Source organism: Numida meleagris, chromosome 9 (genome assembly GCF_002078875.1).
Source record: "Numida meleagris isolate 19003 breed g44 Domestic line chromosome 9, NumMel1.0, whole genome shotgun sequence".
NCBI classification, from domain to species: Eukaryota; Metazoa; Chordata; class Aves; order Galliformes; family Numididae; genus Numida; species Numida meleagris.
Window position 1 is genome coordinate 13,137,577 of NC_034417.1, and position 20,738 is coordinate 13,158,314.

Below are 20,738 nucleotides of genomic sequence, written 5' to 3' on the forward strand. Positions count from 1 at the left end.
ACGCACTGGCACAGGCTGCCCAGGGGGGTGGTGGGATCACCGTCCCTGGAGGTGTACAAGAAAAGGAGAGATGTGACACTGAGGGACGTGGTTGCTGGGCATGGCGGGAGTGGGCTGGAGTTGGACTGGATAATCTTGGAGGTCCTTCCTGACCTTAATGATTCTATGATTCACTGAGACTTTATAACCCTCAGCTGGGGCTGATGGTACTGAAGAAAGAAGCAGCGTGCCTGATTTTGCACTCTGATGTTTGGGATGATGATACTAAAATCAGGAAGGTAGGTAATCCTTTTCTTTGCACTGTCAGATTCAGCTACGTGTCACTAGCAGGGATTTCCTCCCCTTGCCAGCAAGGTTCAGCTCTGCCCTGGAGGAACCTCCCAAGGTTGCCTGTGGATGTGTCAGACCGATTATGTTTTCTGTCGTGTTGATATGTCCTGTCATCTCTGGACAGGGCACAGGCTTCTCTCATTCATATCATACAGGCTAGCAGTGAGGTATCAGATGGCAATGATTTCTGTCTCATCAGAAATCTAAGACTGAATGATCAGTGAGGTATAAACATTTCTTCAGATACTTCAGCTTGGGCAATATTTAGAGCAGTATCTTTGCTGAAAGCCTTTGTACACTGTCAAACCTCTCCTGAGTCGGAAAGCTGCCTATCAACGTGCCATATTTGCTCAGAAAGCAGCTGTGTTTTCCTGCTAGATGTAATGGTATGGCCATGATTTGTAGCAATTTGTAGCTGTTGTAAAATGATGATAATCTGTTATTCACAGCCCTCCAAAAGTGTGATCATGGGGCTTTGCTGAGCTGCGCCTACTACCCAAGAGAATATGATATATTAGAATACACTGGGAAAACTATTCTTCTTCAGATTAGATACTAGGAAAGAATTCTTTTCAGAAAGAGCGGTGATGCACTGGCACAGGCTGCCCAGGGAGGTGGTGGAGTCACCGTCCCTGGAGGTGCTCAAGAACTGTGGGGATGTAGCACTGAGGGATGTGGTCAGTGGGCACGGTGGGGGTGGGTTGGGGTTGGACCGGGTGATCTTCATGCTCTTTTCCACCTCTAAAGATTCTATGATTCTATGATCCTAATTCACATGCCAAGCCCCATTCTTACTGTCTTCTCTTCTGTGGCCATCGCTAACCTTGAGAGCAGTCCAAGGAGAGCTTTGCAAGCTGATTCCATCTGCAGAGCAAAGGACACACTGGGGATGCTCCTCATCTGTGGAGGGGCTCCGACTCATCCAGAAAGACTCAAGTGGAAGAAATAAATCATTTTTCAATAGTATCATTCTCTGTATTTGTGTCAGTGACAGTCTGAGACAACAATTCTGTCTCTTAAACCTTTTCCTTTCTAATGAAAAGGCTTTTCAGGAACAATGAAGCACTGCTACTCTTGCGTAGGAGCAATGCTCAATGTGACAAGAATGCGCGTGCTGCACTAAGTCCTGTCCCCTCTGCCGAATCATGGGCCTCTATCCACTTAACTTTAAGGAGGTATTCCTTAGGTAACTCTGCTCACAGAACAGTCACAGGAGGTCAACACCATGCAATGACTTGGAGACAGAAGGCCAACATCTTGTATTCAGAGGTCAACATGTTGAATTCAGAGGAACTGTAGCAAAAACGTAATGCCAGAGAGCCCTCAGGATTCCATGCTAGACCTAGCACCATAAAAATGGCTCCTTGTTGCTGTGCCATTTCCCTCTAACCCACTGAAAACCCATATGGTGCAGAGAGCCTGCAAAACTTTGGGATTTATGTTCAAGTATGGTCACAAAACCAAAACAAGTCAGTTCTTTGCTTTCTCTCCACCTTGCTTCTTCAAATTGTCTCTATGATTTGGGCTCATTTCCAAAGGATATTTTGCAGTTCCAAACTCCAAGTGAAAACAAAAGCTGGGAGAACGAGAAATTGATTTGAGTTTGCTGCAAACGAGTCTACATAGAGCCCATGAATTGGGAGCTACCAGCAAAAAGGGTCATACAGCAGAGGAACCGTTTGGGTAAACTGGCAACAGCCACACCGTGGCTCTCTTGTGACATGTGGATTACAAACAGACCTACATTTCATGGTCACTTTCTGAGAGGCATCCTATCATCCTGCAGCAGAGAACACAGCAGAGCAGCAGTCACTATGCTTCACTCCTTAAGCTCTGCTTCCTTGCTGCTTATCCCACGTATGAGGGGCTGATACAGGAGGCTGAACTTCTCTACCTGAATTAAAGCAATCAGCTGCCAGGCCAGCTGCTTGGAGGGTGCAACAGCAAATGGAGTGTGACAGACTGGCATTTTGCTGAGGTTTCTGTAGGGCTTCACCAGCTCCATAGTGCACAGGATTTGCCTTCCTTGTCTTTAGCACGGAGGGGTCTTGTGCTTCTCTTATATGTTGCTTGTGGTTAAAACTTAGAATGTTTTCTTTTAAAAGCACAGCCTTGCCCACACTCCTGTTGCAGTAGAAATCTGATCTTAAAGGACAGGGGAAAAAAAAATGAGAGAATATGATTTTAAATGCTCAAAGGCAAATATTTGCTTTCTCTATCTTACTTCTCACCATCTGATAAAAGAATTGCCTTGAAGTAGAGACCCTTCTAGGTGAGATGGAGAAGAATACATTTTTTGTCTGGGAGATGCATAATAGGTGAAAGAAATTATTACTGGTTCTAAGCACAGAATAAAACCCAGCTTCAGGCCTCCTTGGCCTGGGATGAAAATATCTTTTCATGATTTGTATGCGCACGGAGGCAAGTGAATCCTTTTCTCTTGTCGTAATTGCATTTTTAGTCACAATTGCCTGTTATCTTTGCATTTCCCACAGGTGGAGATATTGGTTTCCACGGCAGGCTTGCTGTAGCTGTTCATCTCTCAAAACCCTTTGTGATGTTATGAAATGCCAGGCTGCCAAGTAATCAGCGTTTTTTTTGTTTTTTTTTTTCTAATGAACACACATGCGCAGGCAGTAATTTGTTTACTCAACTCCTCGTGCAGGTTTGCAATTTACTCCAAAAGTGAACAGCAGAATACGAAGAGAGCAGATTGTGGTTGGGGGAAGAGATGGAGTCCCTTCTCTGGGGCTGACCCAAACCCACCCATGCACTGCCAGTCCATGACACCTGCAGCCGCACACAAGGGAACCTGTTCAACCCTTCCCCCTTCAAAGACATTAAACCACGCTTTCTAATTCACGATAAGGCAGCCTTTCCTGTCTCATTCACAAAGTCTCTTTGACAGAATGGAAATAATTCTAATCACTTACATTTATTCGTCCCTTGCTCTGTACTTTTACTGCAGTCTGATGAAACTGGTTTGGTCAGCTTCCCATTTGTTAATAGGCAGATTCCCTTTCTGATTTTCAGTCACGCACAACGCAGCAAGAAAACAGCTCACGGGGGTGATCAAAACACCTCACTGAGACCGTTTCTGCTTATTTTGTGTTTTGCAATTATTCTTTTTCCCTTTTGTTTCCATCAGCGCTGTGGAACTGTTGAGTCAAAAATAGGTTGCCAACATCACTTAAAAATAGGTGAATTATTTTAAATCCCACCTCAGCATTAGAATCCATAGGCGGTCTTAGGAAAAAAATAAAAAGAAAGAAAACATTTCTCCTCTGAAATCAGAATAATTGATATAGTTATTATTTGTTTTACCTAACAAGCCCTGAATTTCAGATTGCTTGCTTGCTTTCTGCTGGAGCTGGTGGATATCAAAAGTGTGCAAGCAAAAACAGGATGCTAGGTTGCTGGAGAAAAAAGTATTAATCTGCTTTCCTCTTCTGCTTCGGCCTTAGTCTGCTGGGAGAAGTGTGGAGGTGAAAAGGGCAGGGAAACAATTTCTGGAAACCTCTGCAGTAGCTACAAGAGAACAGCATGAAAACAGGGCTGAAACTCCTTGAAGTATTATTTTATCCCTCTGATAACCTCACTCAAACCGTTTTCACCTCTTCTTTAGATTCCACTACAAAAGGAAAGGAAGAAAATAGGCCAATGAAGGGAGCTGGGAGAGATCTTTCACGCACTTTCCCAGAGATCTGGTGGTAACAAAGAGGAACGGACCCATTCCCAGGACGAATGCGGGGCTCTGTGTTGTGGAGATCCAGTTTGCATCAGATTTCAGCTCCGCAAGACCAGAAACACCCTTTAGTTGAGCAGATCTTTGCCCTGATCCCATCCCAGCATCTTAAAGGAAAGCTGACAATAGCATGGAGCAGATGTCTTGACTTTGCTTCCAAGCAGGGCCTGGGTGGAAACATCCCGGTGTGGAAAGAGCCATGTTCCTGGGCTCCACAGCGTCCTTCTGCAAGGAGAAGAGAACTGTGATACCAAAACCTTGGTTCCCTTGGAGCAGAGACCCATCTACCTGTCACAACTTGATGTGTTTTCAATGCAGTTTTACGTGACGGATGGTTTGGGCCCCTACCATTTACCGGCCAAAAGTTAATGTGAATGCTCCAGAAATTTGCAGAGGAAATGAAAGCCCAGGATGTTTCTGAAATCTGGGAGACAATTAGCGTGATTTACATCCTTGGCATTACAAGGAGCTTGAAATTTCTTGTGTTCCCATGAAACGTTATTGGAGAAGTGAGGCTTGGGAAAGTTATATTGGCTGAAATACATCAATCAGGATGCTTGTGAATAACGTAGCTGCTAACACAGATGGAAAGCTGATAACAGGCTAAGGGGGTTTCAGATCACGCACAAGGACACACTTTTACAGATGCCGGAACTGCTGAGCTGACTGCTTTTCATTTGAAAACTACTGCTTTGAATGGGCAAGAAATGTCTTTGCTATACTTAGAGGTGGATTATGAGATGGAAAAAAAATAGAAGGGCTACTTCATGTGCCAGCACATGAAGCTGCCTCTGAGTATTGCCAGAAAAGGAGAAATGCACAGCTAAGACTTCTCAAAATCTGGCTCTAATGAGGAGCAGGTGTGAATTTTGCTCAAACGTAGGTTGCAGGATGGCTCCAGGGAAAAGGCAACATATTAATGCAGTAGGAAACGAGAAAACGCAGAGGAGCAGAGAAGCGGGAACCTCTGGACTCCAGCCCTTAAGAATTAATTTGGTGACACATGACAAACTATTCCATGCTCACGCTTCTTAGCGATCGGTCGCTCTCATCACGGGGACTGAGGCTGCGCAGTTTGGTGGAAGGATTGCTGGAGACTGGGAAGGTCTGAAAAGCATCGGGGGAAGGAAAATGCTGCTTGGCACACAGAGGAGCACCTACGTGGTGGAAAAGCCTCCAAGCTGGCAGCTCTGGAGCAGAACACAAACATGAGGGAGAGGCAGCCAGAAGTGAGGGATGCTGGTGGAGCTGGGCTAATAGGAGGTTTCCATCTTTATAGATCATTTAGGGAACTAGCCAGCGTGACGGCGCCTTTAATTTTTTAAAATATAATTTAACTTCGCACGTTTTTGCCCTATATAACCTTCTCTTGCCTCCCCCCAAAGAGAGCGTTTCAGTTCACAGTGGTGAGTCACCATGGAGACTACAACCATGTGATGGCAAGACGTGCCTCCACACTGCTGCAGCCTCAGAACTTAATTATTTATTAATAGGCTTTTACCCTGGTAGCCTCGAGAGATGCAACATCTCGTTACCAAGGCTGGGAGAGAAACAAGGAACAAAGGCAAAAAAAAGGGGGAAAAACACGAGCAATTACAAATAATTAATTAGAAGCACTATGAACATGCCAGGAAACACGTAATAGGAGTAGAAATTGAACTCAAAAACCTACAGGTCAGTATTGTTTGGCTGAGGAAAGGTCTGGCAAAGTGGAGGGGAAACATTCATTATATGGAAGGTGATGCTTGTGCCCTTGGCTGAAGGGTCAGCTCATTGGGTACCCCTGCACTCTGCCAGGGCCCTTTGGGGAAGCGTGTTGTGCACGTTCTCAGCTGGAAATGAAGCCTAACAACAAGACGGGCCTGCTCTGTCTTTGAAAGCTTGCTGTATTATCTCTGCGCTCTGCTTTTCCCCTAGACCTCTGTAAGAGTTACAGGGCAACACTATGCCACATTTTCTGAAGCCTTCTGCCCAGTCTCATTAACTCACCCATGTTCTTAGCGATCTCCACAGCTGTGATAATTGGTGACATGGCACTGGGAGGAGAATGAGACCATGCTAGCATGTTTAGAAAGCTTGTAAGGGGACACTTGTGCCCTGAAGATAAATATCAGATATGACAAGACAATGGACCGGGCAAGAAAAATGAAAATCATTTCATTAAATGTCCTCAAAGGAAAAAAAAAATCATTAAAACATATCTTGCAACCCCAAGCACAATATAAAGCAAATCTAGAAGAACTACATGGCACAGAGCCAAGCAAATTTAAGGAACAAATCTAGCAAACAATGAAAAGTAACAGCTCTGACCAAAACCAACCATTAAATGTTAAATGCTGCTCTTGTAACTGACAACACCAACAACTTTAAAGGGCTGTTTTACTAGCATGCCTATGTGTGCGTGGGGAATAGATAGTCTGTCAAAGGGTTGACTGTAAATTTATATTTCTTTCTTTCTTTTTGGATTTTAATTTCTTTACTATTCCATGGTAACTGAAGGAGAAATCCAGAGCCCAACTAATTAGCCTCAGTGAGGTCGCAGCACTTTGCACAAGGCCCACGTGGGCACGAAGGGCTGTAGGCACCAAGTACCTGCTCCGGAGAAGCATGGGGTTGAGGATGGAGCAGTGTGAGAAGTGATCTTCTCTCATCCTGAGCAGCCTGAGCTAAAACACCGATTCATGGTGTGGTAGCAAGGATTTGACTTCTCCACTCTTTTCTTATCCTCTCGTCCATCCCCAAGAAGCCCTAAGTCTCTATGTTTTTCTCTGCAGTGAACTCAGTGGTGTATTTACATCATCCTTCCCCATCCCCCAGCAGTTTTTTTGGGAACATCTCCTACAAGCTGTTGTGTTCTTCCATACTAGCCAGACTACACTCTAATCATACTTAGTGCTGCAAGATTAACCTGTCATTAAAAATATAATTGTTCTTCAATTTGCACTTCTTTCTTAAACGGATGCTGAGCAGAGCTCCAAAGTCCTGGCTGGAACTTTGCTGCAAAGCCTCTGGCAACAAAAAAAGCTTATTATTTGCAAAAGAGAGGATCCTAATTGGAAAATATGATGGAGAGAAAATAGTGAATCCCCAGTAATCTCCTTCCAAAATGATAATGCACGTGGTATAATGAATATTAATGCATCATATTTATGAAATGGGGACACTGGAAAGTGCAAGATAAGATTTCCTTCTCTATGCATTGTACTTGGCAACTAACACTCCACAGAGTCACGTTCACCCAGCAGAGTCATTCTGCACACCTCTGTCTCACGGATAAAACTGAACTGCTGCTAAACAAAAACGCACCCACAAATTCCTGTATCCATGGCATTACAGTGGCCAGGACCCTATCTCTGGTGCTCCCCGCCCACCAGCCTCCACCTGATTGTTAATCATCATACAAACATGACACGCAGTTCACACAGCCCTGCCCATCCCCATAGAGCCAGGAGGGCTCTTGAACACGGTACAACATGAAAACATGCAGCTGTTCTAGTTTCCACTATTGCTAAACAGTAGGCATCAGCCTGAGTGACCTTGGAGAAAGGGAGATGTTTCATCTCTGTTTACAACGTTATTAATGATGTTAACATTTAAAACGCAGCTGGATGTTGTTAAGTCAGATTTTTCAGTCCTTCCTGCCCAGGGTCACTCAATTCCTCCTCAAGACACTGGAAGTACCTATGTGAGATAGGAGGTGTCAAGCTAAAAAAGTCAAGCACTCATAAACTAGCCCTTAATTGTTCAGATATTAAACACGAAGAAGTGCCCGAGTTCCTCCTGAAGTCCTTGGAGGAGGTGCTGTTACCCAAAGATCCCTGCATTGGTTAAATTCTTCCTTCCAGCACTGTAACCATAGTACATAAAATTTTCTAGGACAATTGCCTCTCCCTTAAGTATAGTCATTACCTGTTCTGGCAGACTTCTTTGTAATTTAACTTTTTAGACTTCAAAAATAATTCCCAGAGAATTGAAGTTTATTGGGGAGAATTACCCTTTTATTTACTTGCTCATTCCCACACTAATATCTTCCTGCTATCTGCTTCCTTTGGAATCAAGTGGTTAACAGAGTTGCTGTGTAGAAATGTCAATTTCCCCTGGCACTCCTTGGAGTGAAGAAAGGATCATTTCAGACGTTTTCCTCTTTAGGTAATGCATCTGCCAGCGCTATCTCAATATTTCTATGGGACAAATGAGACTGACAGCCTGGGAGAGCAGCAAAGGAAGAGCCATCCCAGTGATAAAAGCCCTGTCTGGGTCTCCAGGGATGTGCACTCAGCTACGGCCACAGTCTGAGCGTGCAACCTTAAGGAAACCATTTAGTTTACTCATTCTTTAGTTCTCTACCTGTCAAGCATTTGACTTCCTTTCCACTCCTTCTCTACCATGTTACAAGCTCTTAGGTACAGTCTGTAGCTCATCCTGTCATGTTATTTAGCAGAAGGGAACACCGGTCTTTGCAGGGGCCTTTAGAAGCTGGAGCAGAGATAACAACAGCAATGACAACAGGAAATAACATCCTCAGGATTACAAAGGTGATTCCCTGCGTTCTGATTTCAGTCCACGTCATCCCCGCAGAGAATCACAATGTCGTAATCACCACATGGTCCCACTAGGATTACAGAGAAATGATCCACCTGTGAAGTACTTCCCCAGCTAGCACGTCTAAGATCACAGTTTGAAGTGAGGGGTGGCTTTGGGGCCGTCCTAGATCTCTGGGAGGGTTGAGCGTGGAGCGCGATGGCAAGTCATGCACTCTAGCTCTAACCCTTTTCCCTGTAACTTCTGAAAACAAAACCTGCTGCTGGGAGCTACAGCTCAGCACAGACCAGACCAGCTTTGATTTCATCCCTGACAGAGCGCCATACACACAACACACTGACATACGTCCCATGGGCACCAGGAGACGTATCCCATTGCAATAGCTTCGGGATGAGCTTCCTTCACTTTACCACCAGTGAACGCTGGGATTTGCATCTACATGTGTTATTTCAGAAAGCATCTAGCACTGTGAGAACACGCCTCCCCCCAGGCTACCGAGAAACTTCAGCTACTACCATTCAGGACAATGTATTTGGAATAATTATTTTAATCAGGAGATGTGTTAGAAATAGGACATGTGCAGCTGCTGTGTGGTTCTCTGCACATCCTGGAATGGCTGCTTGAAAAAGTGGATTAAAACTGTAAGTGGAAGGGTAGTTGCCATGGAAACTGCATCATTGGAGGCTTCATTTAAATCTTTCCTCCTTTCTGGTAATTTTCTACCCATTTTATCACTCTGACCTCGGACCATCCCACCTTCGGCCACGTGTGCTCCCATCAAACTATCAGCGACGCCACAAGCCAGGAACTGGGGATACTGGGATAAAGCACGGGAAAGCGGTGCTGGGATCGCAATATTCTGTGGGGGTCATGAGACAAGCTGACTTCACTTTGGGTGCAGAAGTCAAGCAAATGACCCCGAGACATAGGGAGGACAGGCTCTTTCTGTGCTTGCACTGGCAAAAGCCACGTCAGTCCTTGCTGTGAGCACACTGCTCTGGGGTAATGGGGCCATCTCAGGCATTCCTGCCTGGAAGACCTGTGCCCTCGGCACATGGACCACTGGACACTTGCCTAGTTGCTCATGGACACATGGTGTTCTGGGATTGGGAAAGAAATGGTGTTTTTCTAGCAGCCAGATGCCATTTTAAAATAAGAGGAGGATATAAGAGAGGTCATCTCCAGGGCAGCAGCCTCGAGCAGAGCAAGCACCACCAGCCAGCATTTTCCATGAGAACATGTTTGTGCTGAGGACTAACTGAAATTAAGTGCTTTGGCATATCACTCTGACAAAGAAATAAACCTGAATTAAGCCAGCTTCTGAGATGGAAGTGCAACACAATCGCGTCCCTGGGGCTGGTGTGGGACATGAAGTGTGTTTTCTGCAGCTGGAAATGGAGTGGGGTTGGACTGAGCAAATTCACCCAACATCCAGTGAAATAGCACACGGAGGGCAGGTAGCTTACCGTGCTTCTGGAGGAAGGTGCTGGCTGGCTTCTGGCAATCGCAGGGTCACACTTCAAAGTCCCTAATGCAAGAACCTTTCAGTTTCTCTGAACCTCGCCAGCTTCATGTGCAGTAATTCTCTTTCAGACTCGAAGAGAGGGATAATTGTCGCGCAGAAAGTCTTCCCAGAGGACCCGGGGATAGCTTGTTTTGCAATGTTGCAAACCAGGGAGAGAACCTAAAACTTCACTTCTCTGTCTCCTTGTCTGCTCTGCGGAGCTGATTCCTCCTGACACCCCGGGCTGTACAAACGCGTTACCAGCTTTGTCTGGCTGTTCTGCATTTCACAGCTGCCACTTCAGGGCTGTGCTATAGTGCTACGTCAGGGCGTGGAGGTGGCTTTCCAGACTTCTCCATATCTGCGATGGAAGCCTTGGAAGAATCTGATGAAAAATGAAGAAATTAAAAGAGTGAGATCCATTTACTTTCACAACTGTAACACCGTCAGTTTCTCACTCCTTATTTTTACAATGATCCTTGCTCTTTGTGACAGCTCCGCTACTTCATTAATATCATGTATTCTAGCATTATCTGCACAGCCTCTGACAGGTCAGCTGGCTTTTCTGGGATTATTCATAGAGGGTAGGAAGCCTGAAGGTTCATTCTACATGTGCTGAAGCACAGGGTTTGTAACAACCCTTAAGCCTTACCATTCACCGCAGGGATTTGGCTGATGAATTTGCTTGCTCAAGGGGGCAAATTCCAAATGCTACAAGATAAATCATTGTACTAGCTAATTTGTTTATTCCTTTCCTCCTTTCAGGAGGAGCTGGGGTTGAGGGAAGTTCAATTTAATCTAGCACTCCCAGAAATGGCAGACTTTTGCCAGCTTAGAACATAGCCCTTCACAATGTAGGTTTTCAACTCTGTGTCCAGTGCAGTACCCATTCTGGGTCATATATTCAAGGCAATGCCTTTAAGAAATATAAATCTGGTTTTACCGTGAGCTTTTTGCATGCTCCAAAACCAGGTATGGCAGTTAGTTAGAAAAGCAACTGAAGGAAAATCACCGAAAACCAACCTCAATCAAGTAAGACATCTGCTGTTAAACCTTTGAAACTTCCAGAGTAGCTCCATTTGCACTGCGGACAAACATATATCATCGCTTCGAGAGACCAGCCTGCTTGACTCATCTCTATGGGGCTCTGCACAAATATCTGCATTTTGGTACCTTCTCTGGGACCCCATTCTGTGTCCCACTGCTGCTTCACCTTCTCTGGACTACTCACCCTTCCCAGAGTCCCTTAGCTCCCTCCTCCTGCAGGGTGTGAGTAACACGGGCCAGCGCCATACAGATTATTAGATCTATAGTCCCTCTCTTGGCTTCAAAATCTCTGACTTGCCAATGCTTAGTCTGTGTAGCTAATGGTTCTGATACTGGCGTGCTCATGGTATTGTGTTATTGGTTCAATACATTATCTTAACCTGCAGTTTGTGCTGAGAATAATTTTCCTTAACCACATGGCTGATTTTTATCTCCTCTTCACGGTATAGCACTACACAGGTGAATGAAACTGCCACCAAGAAGTCTGGTGCAGCATTAAAGAAAATACTCTGAAAAGTTATTATCAGCATTTTCCTTGCATATTATTGTTCTGTAATTAAGCAATACATGTGGCTTGAAAATCCTTGACAAATCTTAACATGATTTATAGGGATCATTTGTTTCAACTTTTTGCTAAATGGCAGCAGATTTGGAGCTTTTATTATAAATTGTTTTCATTTAGACTTTAACCATCCTCTAGCCTCTGGGTAAAGCACTTATTTGCTGCATGTCATTTTTTATCATTTAGGTGCTGGACCTAAACCAAAAAGAGAATGGAAGAGCAGTCCCAGTGGAGAGAAGTAAATGAGAGAGGCAAAGGGGTGAAGAGAAGAAAGGAGTAAAGGAAGAATCACGTTGGGTGACTGATCCTCCAAGGAGCGAGCTGGAGAAATGGTGGGAGAGAATGGGGGTTTAAATTGTCTTCAGATTAACTCAGGTTTCTAGTTTTTTTCCCCCATACACTCAGAGAGCTCCAGCGCATCCAAACAATGATCCCAAACTCCAAGAGCTTAATGAGCTCCGTCTAGGTCATTATTCAGTTGAAAAAGAACAAGCACATCAACTTTCCAGAAGGTGCATTTTTTGTTTTTAGCACTTTTCCATCCATTATTCTCGGTTTTGGAGAAAACCCAAAACCACGTGGTTTGAGAAACCAGTCAAACCATATGAAAAGTGAACAATCGGGACTAACGAACCTGAAAATGATCGGTCCAAATTATTCAGTAAATATAGCACTTAAGAGTAATGAAGCTACTTACGCAGCACTGGGACTGGTTTCAGAGCCATTTGCCAACCAGACAGCAGTCTAAACTTGCAGCAAACGCTGGGCCTGATTCATCACTTTGTTTTCTATCCCCGTGTGACTCCGATGACTGTATTGCGGAGTAATGAGTCAACTTCATTACTGGAGATGTGCAGTCCCTCTGCTCGCTCTCAACCTGTTGCTTCCTGTTCACAGAGGTCTGGCAGATCTAAGTTGGATGTTATGCAAAATTTAACAGTTTCCATTAGATTTCAGCGAGTGTAAGAAGAGCATGGTGGTACAGAGGAACAGGAGCAGAACCACCATCCAGCAGTGTTTTGATCTGACTTATGAGCATTTTTCTGTTGTTTCCTTGCCATGCCTCTATTTTTTCTCCCAATACTTCCCATCCTAGGGTCCTGGATTTATCTGAGAAGCAGAAGGACAACGAGGAAGGTAGCTTGGCATTGCAGGGTTGTCTCTGCACTGTGTCCTTACAGTGCCCCTCAGAGACCTCTGGCAGGAGGACATCTTCAGTTGAATGTCCTGGGCAGAAGGACATCTTCAATTCTGCAGAAGTAACTCCAGAGCATGAGACCACCAGAACGAACAGGTTTTTCCCACACCAACTTCAGATTTTCCCCATGCAAGTGAAAATAGAATCTAAATCAGAATTGCATGTTTCGATGCCGGTTTAATACTGGAAACTTCAAATTCAGCATCAGTTGAGATGATTATATTCTGTGAAGCCTGTTTAACTGTTCTCAATACTAACAGTATCTGATAATTACAACAGTGATTTGCCTGCGTTGGTGGCAGTGGGAGGAAGGCTCGATGGCAGACGTGAACAACTCAGGCTCCCAGATCATAGAATCACTTGAGTTGGAAGGGACCCTTCAAGGCCATCGGGTCCAACTCCCCTGCACTGAACAGGGACACCTACAGCTGATCAGAGCCCCATCCAGCCTGACCTGGAGTGTCTCCAAAGATGGGCCATCTACCAGTTCACTTATGTGAAACACTACAGCCAACAAAATGAACTCTGCATGGATGAGAACAGTGGGGGATGGATATGTAAGGGAGAGCTTAACCACAAGGAGCGTCAACCTCAAAATGCGGAACCTCTTCTGGACAGGGAATGGTTGGAGCCCTGTTTTCATGAGTCAGAAACCTCCTTGCCAGTTGCCTGCACATCACATCCACAGTCCTGGAAGTGAGGATATGGAAGGATTTATAAACATATAGGGTGATAATCTAGTTTAGTGTGACAAATAGACCCATGAGCAGGACAGCCGCTGGCTCTCACCATACACATCACTTGGAGAGCCTCCAGCTTTCCACTGCCGGAGGTGCTGGCTTCCTTCCCAGCACTTCCCTCTATCTGCAGCCCTCCAGTGAGTTTTCATCACTTCAGCCTCTTCCGAGGCAGTGACCCCAATGTACTTATCACAAAGTGTTCTCAAGATAGCCATGATCCTTAGCAACGCGTTCAGGTGCCAAGCACCAGTTAGGAAGTTAGATGGTGCCTTGCTTCCTTTACCACCTCTCCATGTCTTTTCCCTCCTGTTCTCTTCCTCCCTCTCTGCAGTCCTTCCACAGAAGCTTGAGATGGAGTTAGAGGCTGCTCTCCACTCCTCTACCTCTGCTACTAACTGTCTAATAAACAGCAACATGTCAGCTTCTCTGTCAGCTAGTTTACCCTTCTGTGAAATGGAGATGCTATTTGCTCCTCCTGCTGTAGCTTGAGGCTGGGTGTCTGAAGTTTTTCAATCACACCTTGGAAGAGAGTTTCAATACCACTTGCACCAGATGCTTGCCTTTATCCACACCAGATAAGGTGGGCTGAGCTGATCTCATGATTTCAGAAGCATCTTCAAAGAGGCCTCAACCCAAAATATTCCAGCAAGGAGAACTTACCAAGCTGGTTTTTTCCTGATAAGCAGCAGCATCAGGATGTGCTGAGGTGGGCACTTAAGTGTCTTTCCAAGATGCAGTATCATTTTGCTTGGGTACTGCACGTAAAACCAGGTAATCATCTGCACCTGCAGGAAAGGTGTGCACAGGTGAGACTGATAGATCGTAATCTCCATTAACACATGCAGCACACCCTGTTGTGTTGATTCCCAGAATAGGTGCTGTTGTGTGTCTCACACTCTTGTATGAGGCAGGCTTTTAACTAATCACTTTCTGATTATGCCTGAAAACTCAGCTATTGCATTCTCTGAATCATTGCAGTCCAGTTCTCATGCAGAAATCATTAGCCTATGGAAATGCTCTCTTTTCTACCAGCAGACGAAGCCATATGCTCATCCAGAGGCAATTACTCTTCTAATACAAGTTCTATAATAACCTTAAACAGTACAGAATAGCATAATAGTTTGCTTTAATAAATACTCTGGAGTACTTTAGCTGCACCATAAAATGGCTTCACAAAATCCTGTTTCAGTTTCTTCATCTTCCAGTCTCTCTGCAATGACCCCCATTCTTCTGGCCAAGATTTTTTCTTTTTTCTTCTTTTTTTTTTTTTTGCTGTGGAGTTTTGCTGTGACATCCAAATAGGGATGTTTTGAATCACAGATGTGAGAAATTAAGAATTCTTTTAAATGATCTTTCATCATATGTTGGAGCCAAGTATCTATCAGGGTAAAATCAATAGCAGCTCCCAGAAGTGAGAGAAAATGCCCCGGACTTAATACACTCCATGCACAGCCACCATGGCAATATCTAAAAGGAAGCTAATAGAGTGACTCATTCTATGAGTTACCAGTGTTTGAAACAAACCTGTTGCTAAAATGGTAAAGAACAATGTAATTCTTTACACTGCAACAAAAGCAGGACTCCCGCTTCCTTGCCTTCACGGAGCCATTAACTATTGCTCTCAGCTCTTGAAAGCTGAACACCTGCGTGTGCTAACAGAGATATAGCCAAACCATCTCCTTCCTTTCCTCGCTCCTGTGGGAATGTGTATGATAAGCAGTATGCTGAGTGACAAGGACAGATAGGAACTGAAGAAGCATGTCCCTGTGCTGGGACTTCAGCATCCTGTTGCCTATTTGCGTGAGGCTGAAAGGAAAGGTCAGTGACCCTCTGGTCTGTTCTAATTTATTTACATATTTCAGGTGGTTCCAAGGTTTCCGTTTCCATCTCCTCTTCCCTGCGTGTAGTGAAGCAGCCAGTGAGCTGGGAAGGATCCTTTGGCTGACGAGAGCTGTTATTTAACATGAAATGACTCATGTGAGAGCCAAACTTCTTTGGGGACCATCTGAGTGATATCCACCCCACGCAGACTGCGTGTAAATGCAACCTTTGCTCCTTGGAACTGCCCGGGTTGGACACCCTTGGCTCATGACAACTTTGTTCTGAGTCCCTCCGTGAGGAATAGGGCACAGCAGGACTGCCACCTGCATAGCAATCAGAGAGCACCGGAGGAAACGGCAGAAAGACATTTCTTCTCTCCCTCCCAGGTCCTGCGATGTGATCCATCCAGAATACATAACACTCCCTGTGTCCAAGAGGAAACTGCAACCAAAAACCACCCGGAGACATAAATATCGTGGCTGCAGCACATTTAACTAGTATGTAGATGGACAAAACAGCAACAGCATTACATATAATGCAGGAACATTAAAGAAAATATACTACTTGCTGGAAAGCATAGTGCTGCTCTCCATCTGCCTTATCACTGGATTCCAATGGTTGGGTGCCCGCAGACCTTTTGCATTAAATTTTACATTGATTTTTATGACTAGTTATTACATGTAATGTCTGAGCACTCCAACTGTTCTGTCTCCTCCCCGGTGTGGTATGAAATAAAGTTCATGGCAGAGGTATAATGGATGGCTCGGGCCAACTCCAAAAGTGGGGGTTTATCAGGTAATTATTTGAGGGGAGTCAGAAAATGTGCTTTTTTATGTCAATATATAAAAACTCCATTAAGTTTGGAAAGAGCCAAAGCATGTCATACCATGGGTTCCCAGTGCTTATTACTTTAGCCCCATTTCTCGTTCCTCCTTCTCACTTCCAAAGCAGCACTTCTAGGCCTCTGCTCTGTTGGGAGGAGGCCTATTCCACTTTCCTATCATTCAAAGCCCAAGGAGAAAAGTAGTTGGATCCTCCAGTACATTCCTTTTTGGAGCACCTGTAGGTAGTGGGCTGGATAATGGCAGACCCAGGCTTCTTAGCAGCCAGAAAGCCCGAAGTCTGCAAAGCTCCCCTTAAAAGCCATGAGGCTTTCAAACCCATCAGTGCTAAACCAATGCTAGCACGACCTTTGGTAGAGATGTGCTAATACTATGTGCACACTGGGACCTTCTTCTCAACAAAGGCAGTTCTTGATGCTGGCCCCAAGAGGAACTGCACCCTCACTAGGATGGATTAGAAGAGGCTGGAGATGCATAGGCCCACACCTGCACATGGTGATGCACTGGCACAGGCTGCCCATGGAGGTGGCATGTTACTGTCCCTGGAGGCGTTCAAGAACCACTTGATGTGGGGATGTGGCACTGAGGGATGTGGTCAGTGGGCATGGTGGGGGTGGGGTGATGGTTGGACTGGGTGATCTCAGTGCTCTTTTCCAATCTTAACGATTCTACGATTTGCACACTTCAACTTTTTTTTTTCTTTAAAAAAAAATGCCTCCACCACAAAATAATAATCATAATAAATAAATAAAAGTTGCTACAATGTGGTAGTTCAGGTTTGAGGTGGAAGCAGTGTCATTTGATTGTGGCGGAGGAAATTGTGCCTTTTCTGTATATCTCATTTATATCTATCTAAGAGGAGCTGAGTCCATTGTCTCAAAATTGCTTTGAGATGGGACAGGTTGGAGCAGGCTGTGGATGCATGAGCTATTAGAGCTATTAGTGATGGTGATGTTAGACAGTATCGCCTGTCGGTCTGCTTTACAGTTATAAATGTGGATCATTTAAAATACAATAAGGGGCCAGATGCTCAACTAGTGTCTGACATCTATCTACTAGGTTGTTGCTGCTGTGGATTTAGCATAAGTCAGTGTCTTTCCAGGGTAGATAAATATTAAAATTTTGTTGGTGGTGGTGGTTTTGAGATCCAATCCATATCCATGACATCTGGCCTCGCTGTTCATAGAATCATTTAGAATCATAGAATCATAGAATGGCTTGGGTTGGAAGGGACCTTAAAGCTCATCCAGTTCCAAGCCCCCACAATGGGCTGGCTGGCCCCACAAGATCAGGCTGCCCAGAGCCCCATCCAACCTGGCCTTGCTGGGTTGCATCTCGTTGGGATGGTATTCGATTGTGTATACACTGTCCTGAGATTGCAAATGGGGAGTGGGAAGCAGGGTCCAAAATCATAAAACTGCAAATCTTCAACGAATGCTTCCTTGTTCAAAGACAGAAAGTTTAGGTCAGTTTTTTTCCAACGTGCCATGGATGAAGTAATCCATTTTTTGCCCGGTTGGACCCCTTACCTCAGCAAATGCCAGTTCAACATGGGTTAAAGAAGATGAAGAGCTCTATGAATCACACTCCTTAGGTTCACGTCACCCACATGCCTGCATAATGCCTTTGGACCAGCTGCTGAACATTATCTCTGGCTTCTAATCCTCTAATTTCAGAGTTCTTTTGTGCAGATTATTGCTAAAAACTTCATGTAATTAATATCAATTATTTAGATTTGCAGTTTAATCAGTGTCAGATATTTTTCAGCTCAGAAAGCAGCATTATTCCTGTTGCTGTTATTACTAATTGCTAGTCTCGGTCACCCAAATAGATGATAACAGATACAAATGTAGATCCAGTTAATGCTAGGACTGTGCATGACACAAGCTGATAAAAGCCAGGAAATTCACAGGAACCTCATTTTCATTCTCCTTGCTTTGCCTGAATCTGTCCAGCCTGATAAATCTCGTCTCTCTGTACCTTCCACATCCCTTTGTTGCCAGGTAGCTGGTGGATTCAATTTGGTTTATTGTCAAACCATTCTGAATAAATACACATTTGAATACTACATTTACTCACATAAACGATGCCATGCTCCTCCTCCTCCTACTCCAGATCACTCTCAAACCTGGACCACAACACTCATACCCTTTTATTTTAAAATGCTGTCAGCTGTGTCTTCTGGACACAAACTGCAGACACATAATAGTCAATATGTGTCTGTGGTCATCACATTGGCAAATACAGCAATGTTTTTTTCCAGCAGATTACAAAGCCAGGTGGATGCTAGTCCCTGACCTAAGTGCTCAGGGAAAGATGTCACAGACAAATGTGTGGTTTGCCCAGGAAGGTGAAAATTCTGATGGTTGGACTAGATGATCTTAGTGGTCTTTTCCAACCTTAATGGGTCCCTGAACCTATGAACCTCATGCTGGCAGCTCTGGGATTGGAGCTAACATCTCAATCCCAGCCACAGGTTCAGTTCTCAGACTGAAACTGCCCCATGCGTTACCAGCTCTCCCTCTTGTGGACGCCTGGTACCAGATTGTCCAAGTGCTGTAAAAGTAGCCTTGGCAGATGTAACCAAGTATTTGAGATGAGAAAGCTGGTGGAGAGAGACCTGGTGCCTGGAAGATGGGAATTAGCATCTCGGACTGTGCAGCTTTATAGAATCATAGAACTATAGAATGGCTTAGGTTGGAAGGGACCTTAAAGATCATCTAATTCCAACCCCTGCCATATGCAGGGTTGCCAACCACATATTCAGGTGCCCAGGGCCCCATAGCTTACCTTGGGTTAACAGGACCACAGCACAGAGGGCAAAGGAGATAAGCATTAGTCACTGCCAGCAGATTTCTGGGGTTTTGGTGTTGTCTGGGCTGCACCTGGAGGCAAAATGAAAACGTGTTTCTGAAAGAGGACTAGAGAAGCTAGGAATGCTTATATTCTGGTAAATATTTAGGCCAAAAAAGGCATAGGTTAGTAGGGCAATAATTGCATAAAATGTTGGGTTACGGACGGCTTAATACAAAATGTTTAGATGCCCGATTTCTTCCCAGATGAGTTTGCCCTTTTCAGCTTTTTTTTTGTTTCATTGATATTTTCCACGCAATTCAGTCATTTACAAGTATCTCATGTTAGAAATCCTTTGTTTTACCAATGTTAAGAAATTCCAGAGGCAATTTCATGGAAAAATTCTACTGTCCACTTACACTGCAGCAAGGGCAGGAATGTCGTTATGCAGTGAGGAAACGATCCTATATCAGAAACTCAAGGTTTCCCCTGTATCTCATCTACCCACATTTAGCCAAGCTAAAAGCAGCAGAAGAGGCAGTGCAAAGCGCATGATGTGTCACTGTGCTTGTATTTCCAGTGAACTACCTTCAGACAGAGTGGTAAATTGTAATTGTGGCATGGCTTAATTTACAAACACTTGATTTTACAGCCTTAACACCCGCTCAGTGCAATATTTCGCATGTAATGAAGAACTTCATTCTTCCCTCAAAGGGACGGCATCTTAGAGTGATTTAGATGCTGAACTCCTACTCAAGTGTCCGAAGTGCTTGGAAAGTCAATAGGAGAACAACTGATAGTTTGCATCTTGAGGTGTTCACTGAGCAACAGGATACATAAATACATATACATGTTCAGGGCATATCATCCATACCCAGGAACAAGAGCTACAGTGCCTGCTGGCACTCAGATATGGGATACTGGACGTGGCCAGAAGTTATTAATCCAGGCCGTGACTGCAATGCACAGAGTGCAGGGATCCTGGCTTGCATTTAGTAAGGCACGGGAAAGGTTCTGGGAGTGGGACCCGCTGGCTTTTCTTTTTGACTCCACATAACCTTGACAGTCTCCAATTTTTCTGCATAGCAAATGCATGCATAAAAATTTAAGTGTTTTTATTTAGGAAAAAAAAAAACAGTGAAACAAAAACACCAAAAACAACAGAGAGAGAGAAAATCATGGCCCAAGTGATAAAGTGTTTACAATAAACTCATCATTTTGGAGGGAGAGAAAGTGGCATTCTGCATTTAAGAGAGCATCAGCAGAGTAGGGCAGGGAGAATATTATCTCTAAAAGCTATGCATCATTCTCTTAAAATCTTAATGTCCCGTTTCTAACTGAACAAATAAACCTCTACAAGTTGTGTGCAACTAGTACTAATGAATCAGAGTGCAGACCGGGAAAAAAAAGAACCAGCTTCTGACTGCGAAAAAAAGCACCTTCCAAGAGGACAAAAAAAAAGTCATTATTTAAAAATTGCTCCATTAATGCGCTGCAAACAAAGGGCTGTTAGCTTGAAAGGACCAAACAGCTTTTAGTTCAGAGTACTGTATTTGCAGCGGGATTACAAACAAGATCCTCAGCAAACCCGTCAAACAGAGCATGCGTTATTGA

At 44.4% G+C, this 20,738-nt stretch overlaps 1 long non-coding RNA gene across 1 annotated transcript in view; it reads right to left on the bottom strand.

The window, feature by feature from the left end:
* The window catches only part of LOC110404021, a 48,727-nt gene extending 29,510 nt beyond the window's left edge, over positions 1-19,217 (bottom strand). The window contains exons 1-2 of the long non-coding RNA XR_002442018.1: positions 19,122-19,217; positions 10,084-10,506 (exon numbers count right to left, since the gene is read on the bottom strand). This is a non-coding gene — a long non-coding RNA (uncharacterized LOC110404021). The remainder of the gene's footprint in view (positions 1-10,083; positions 10,507-19,121) is intronic.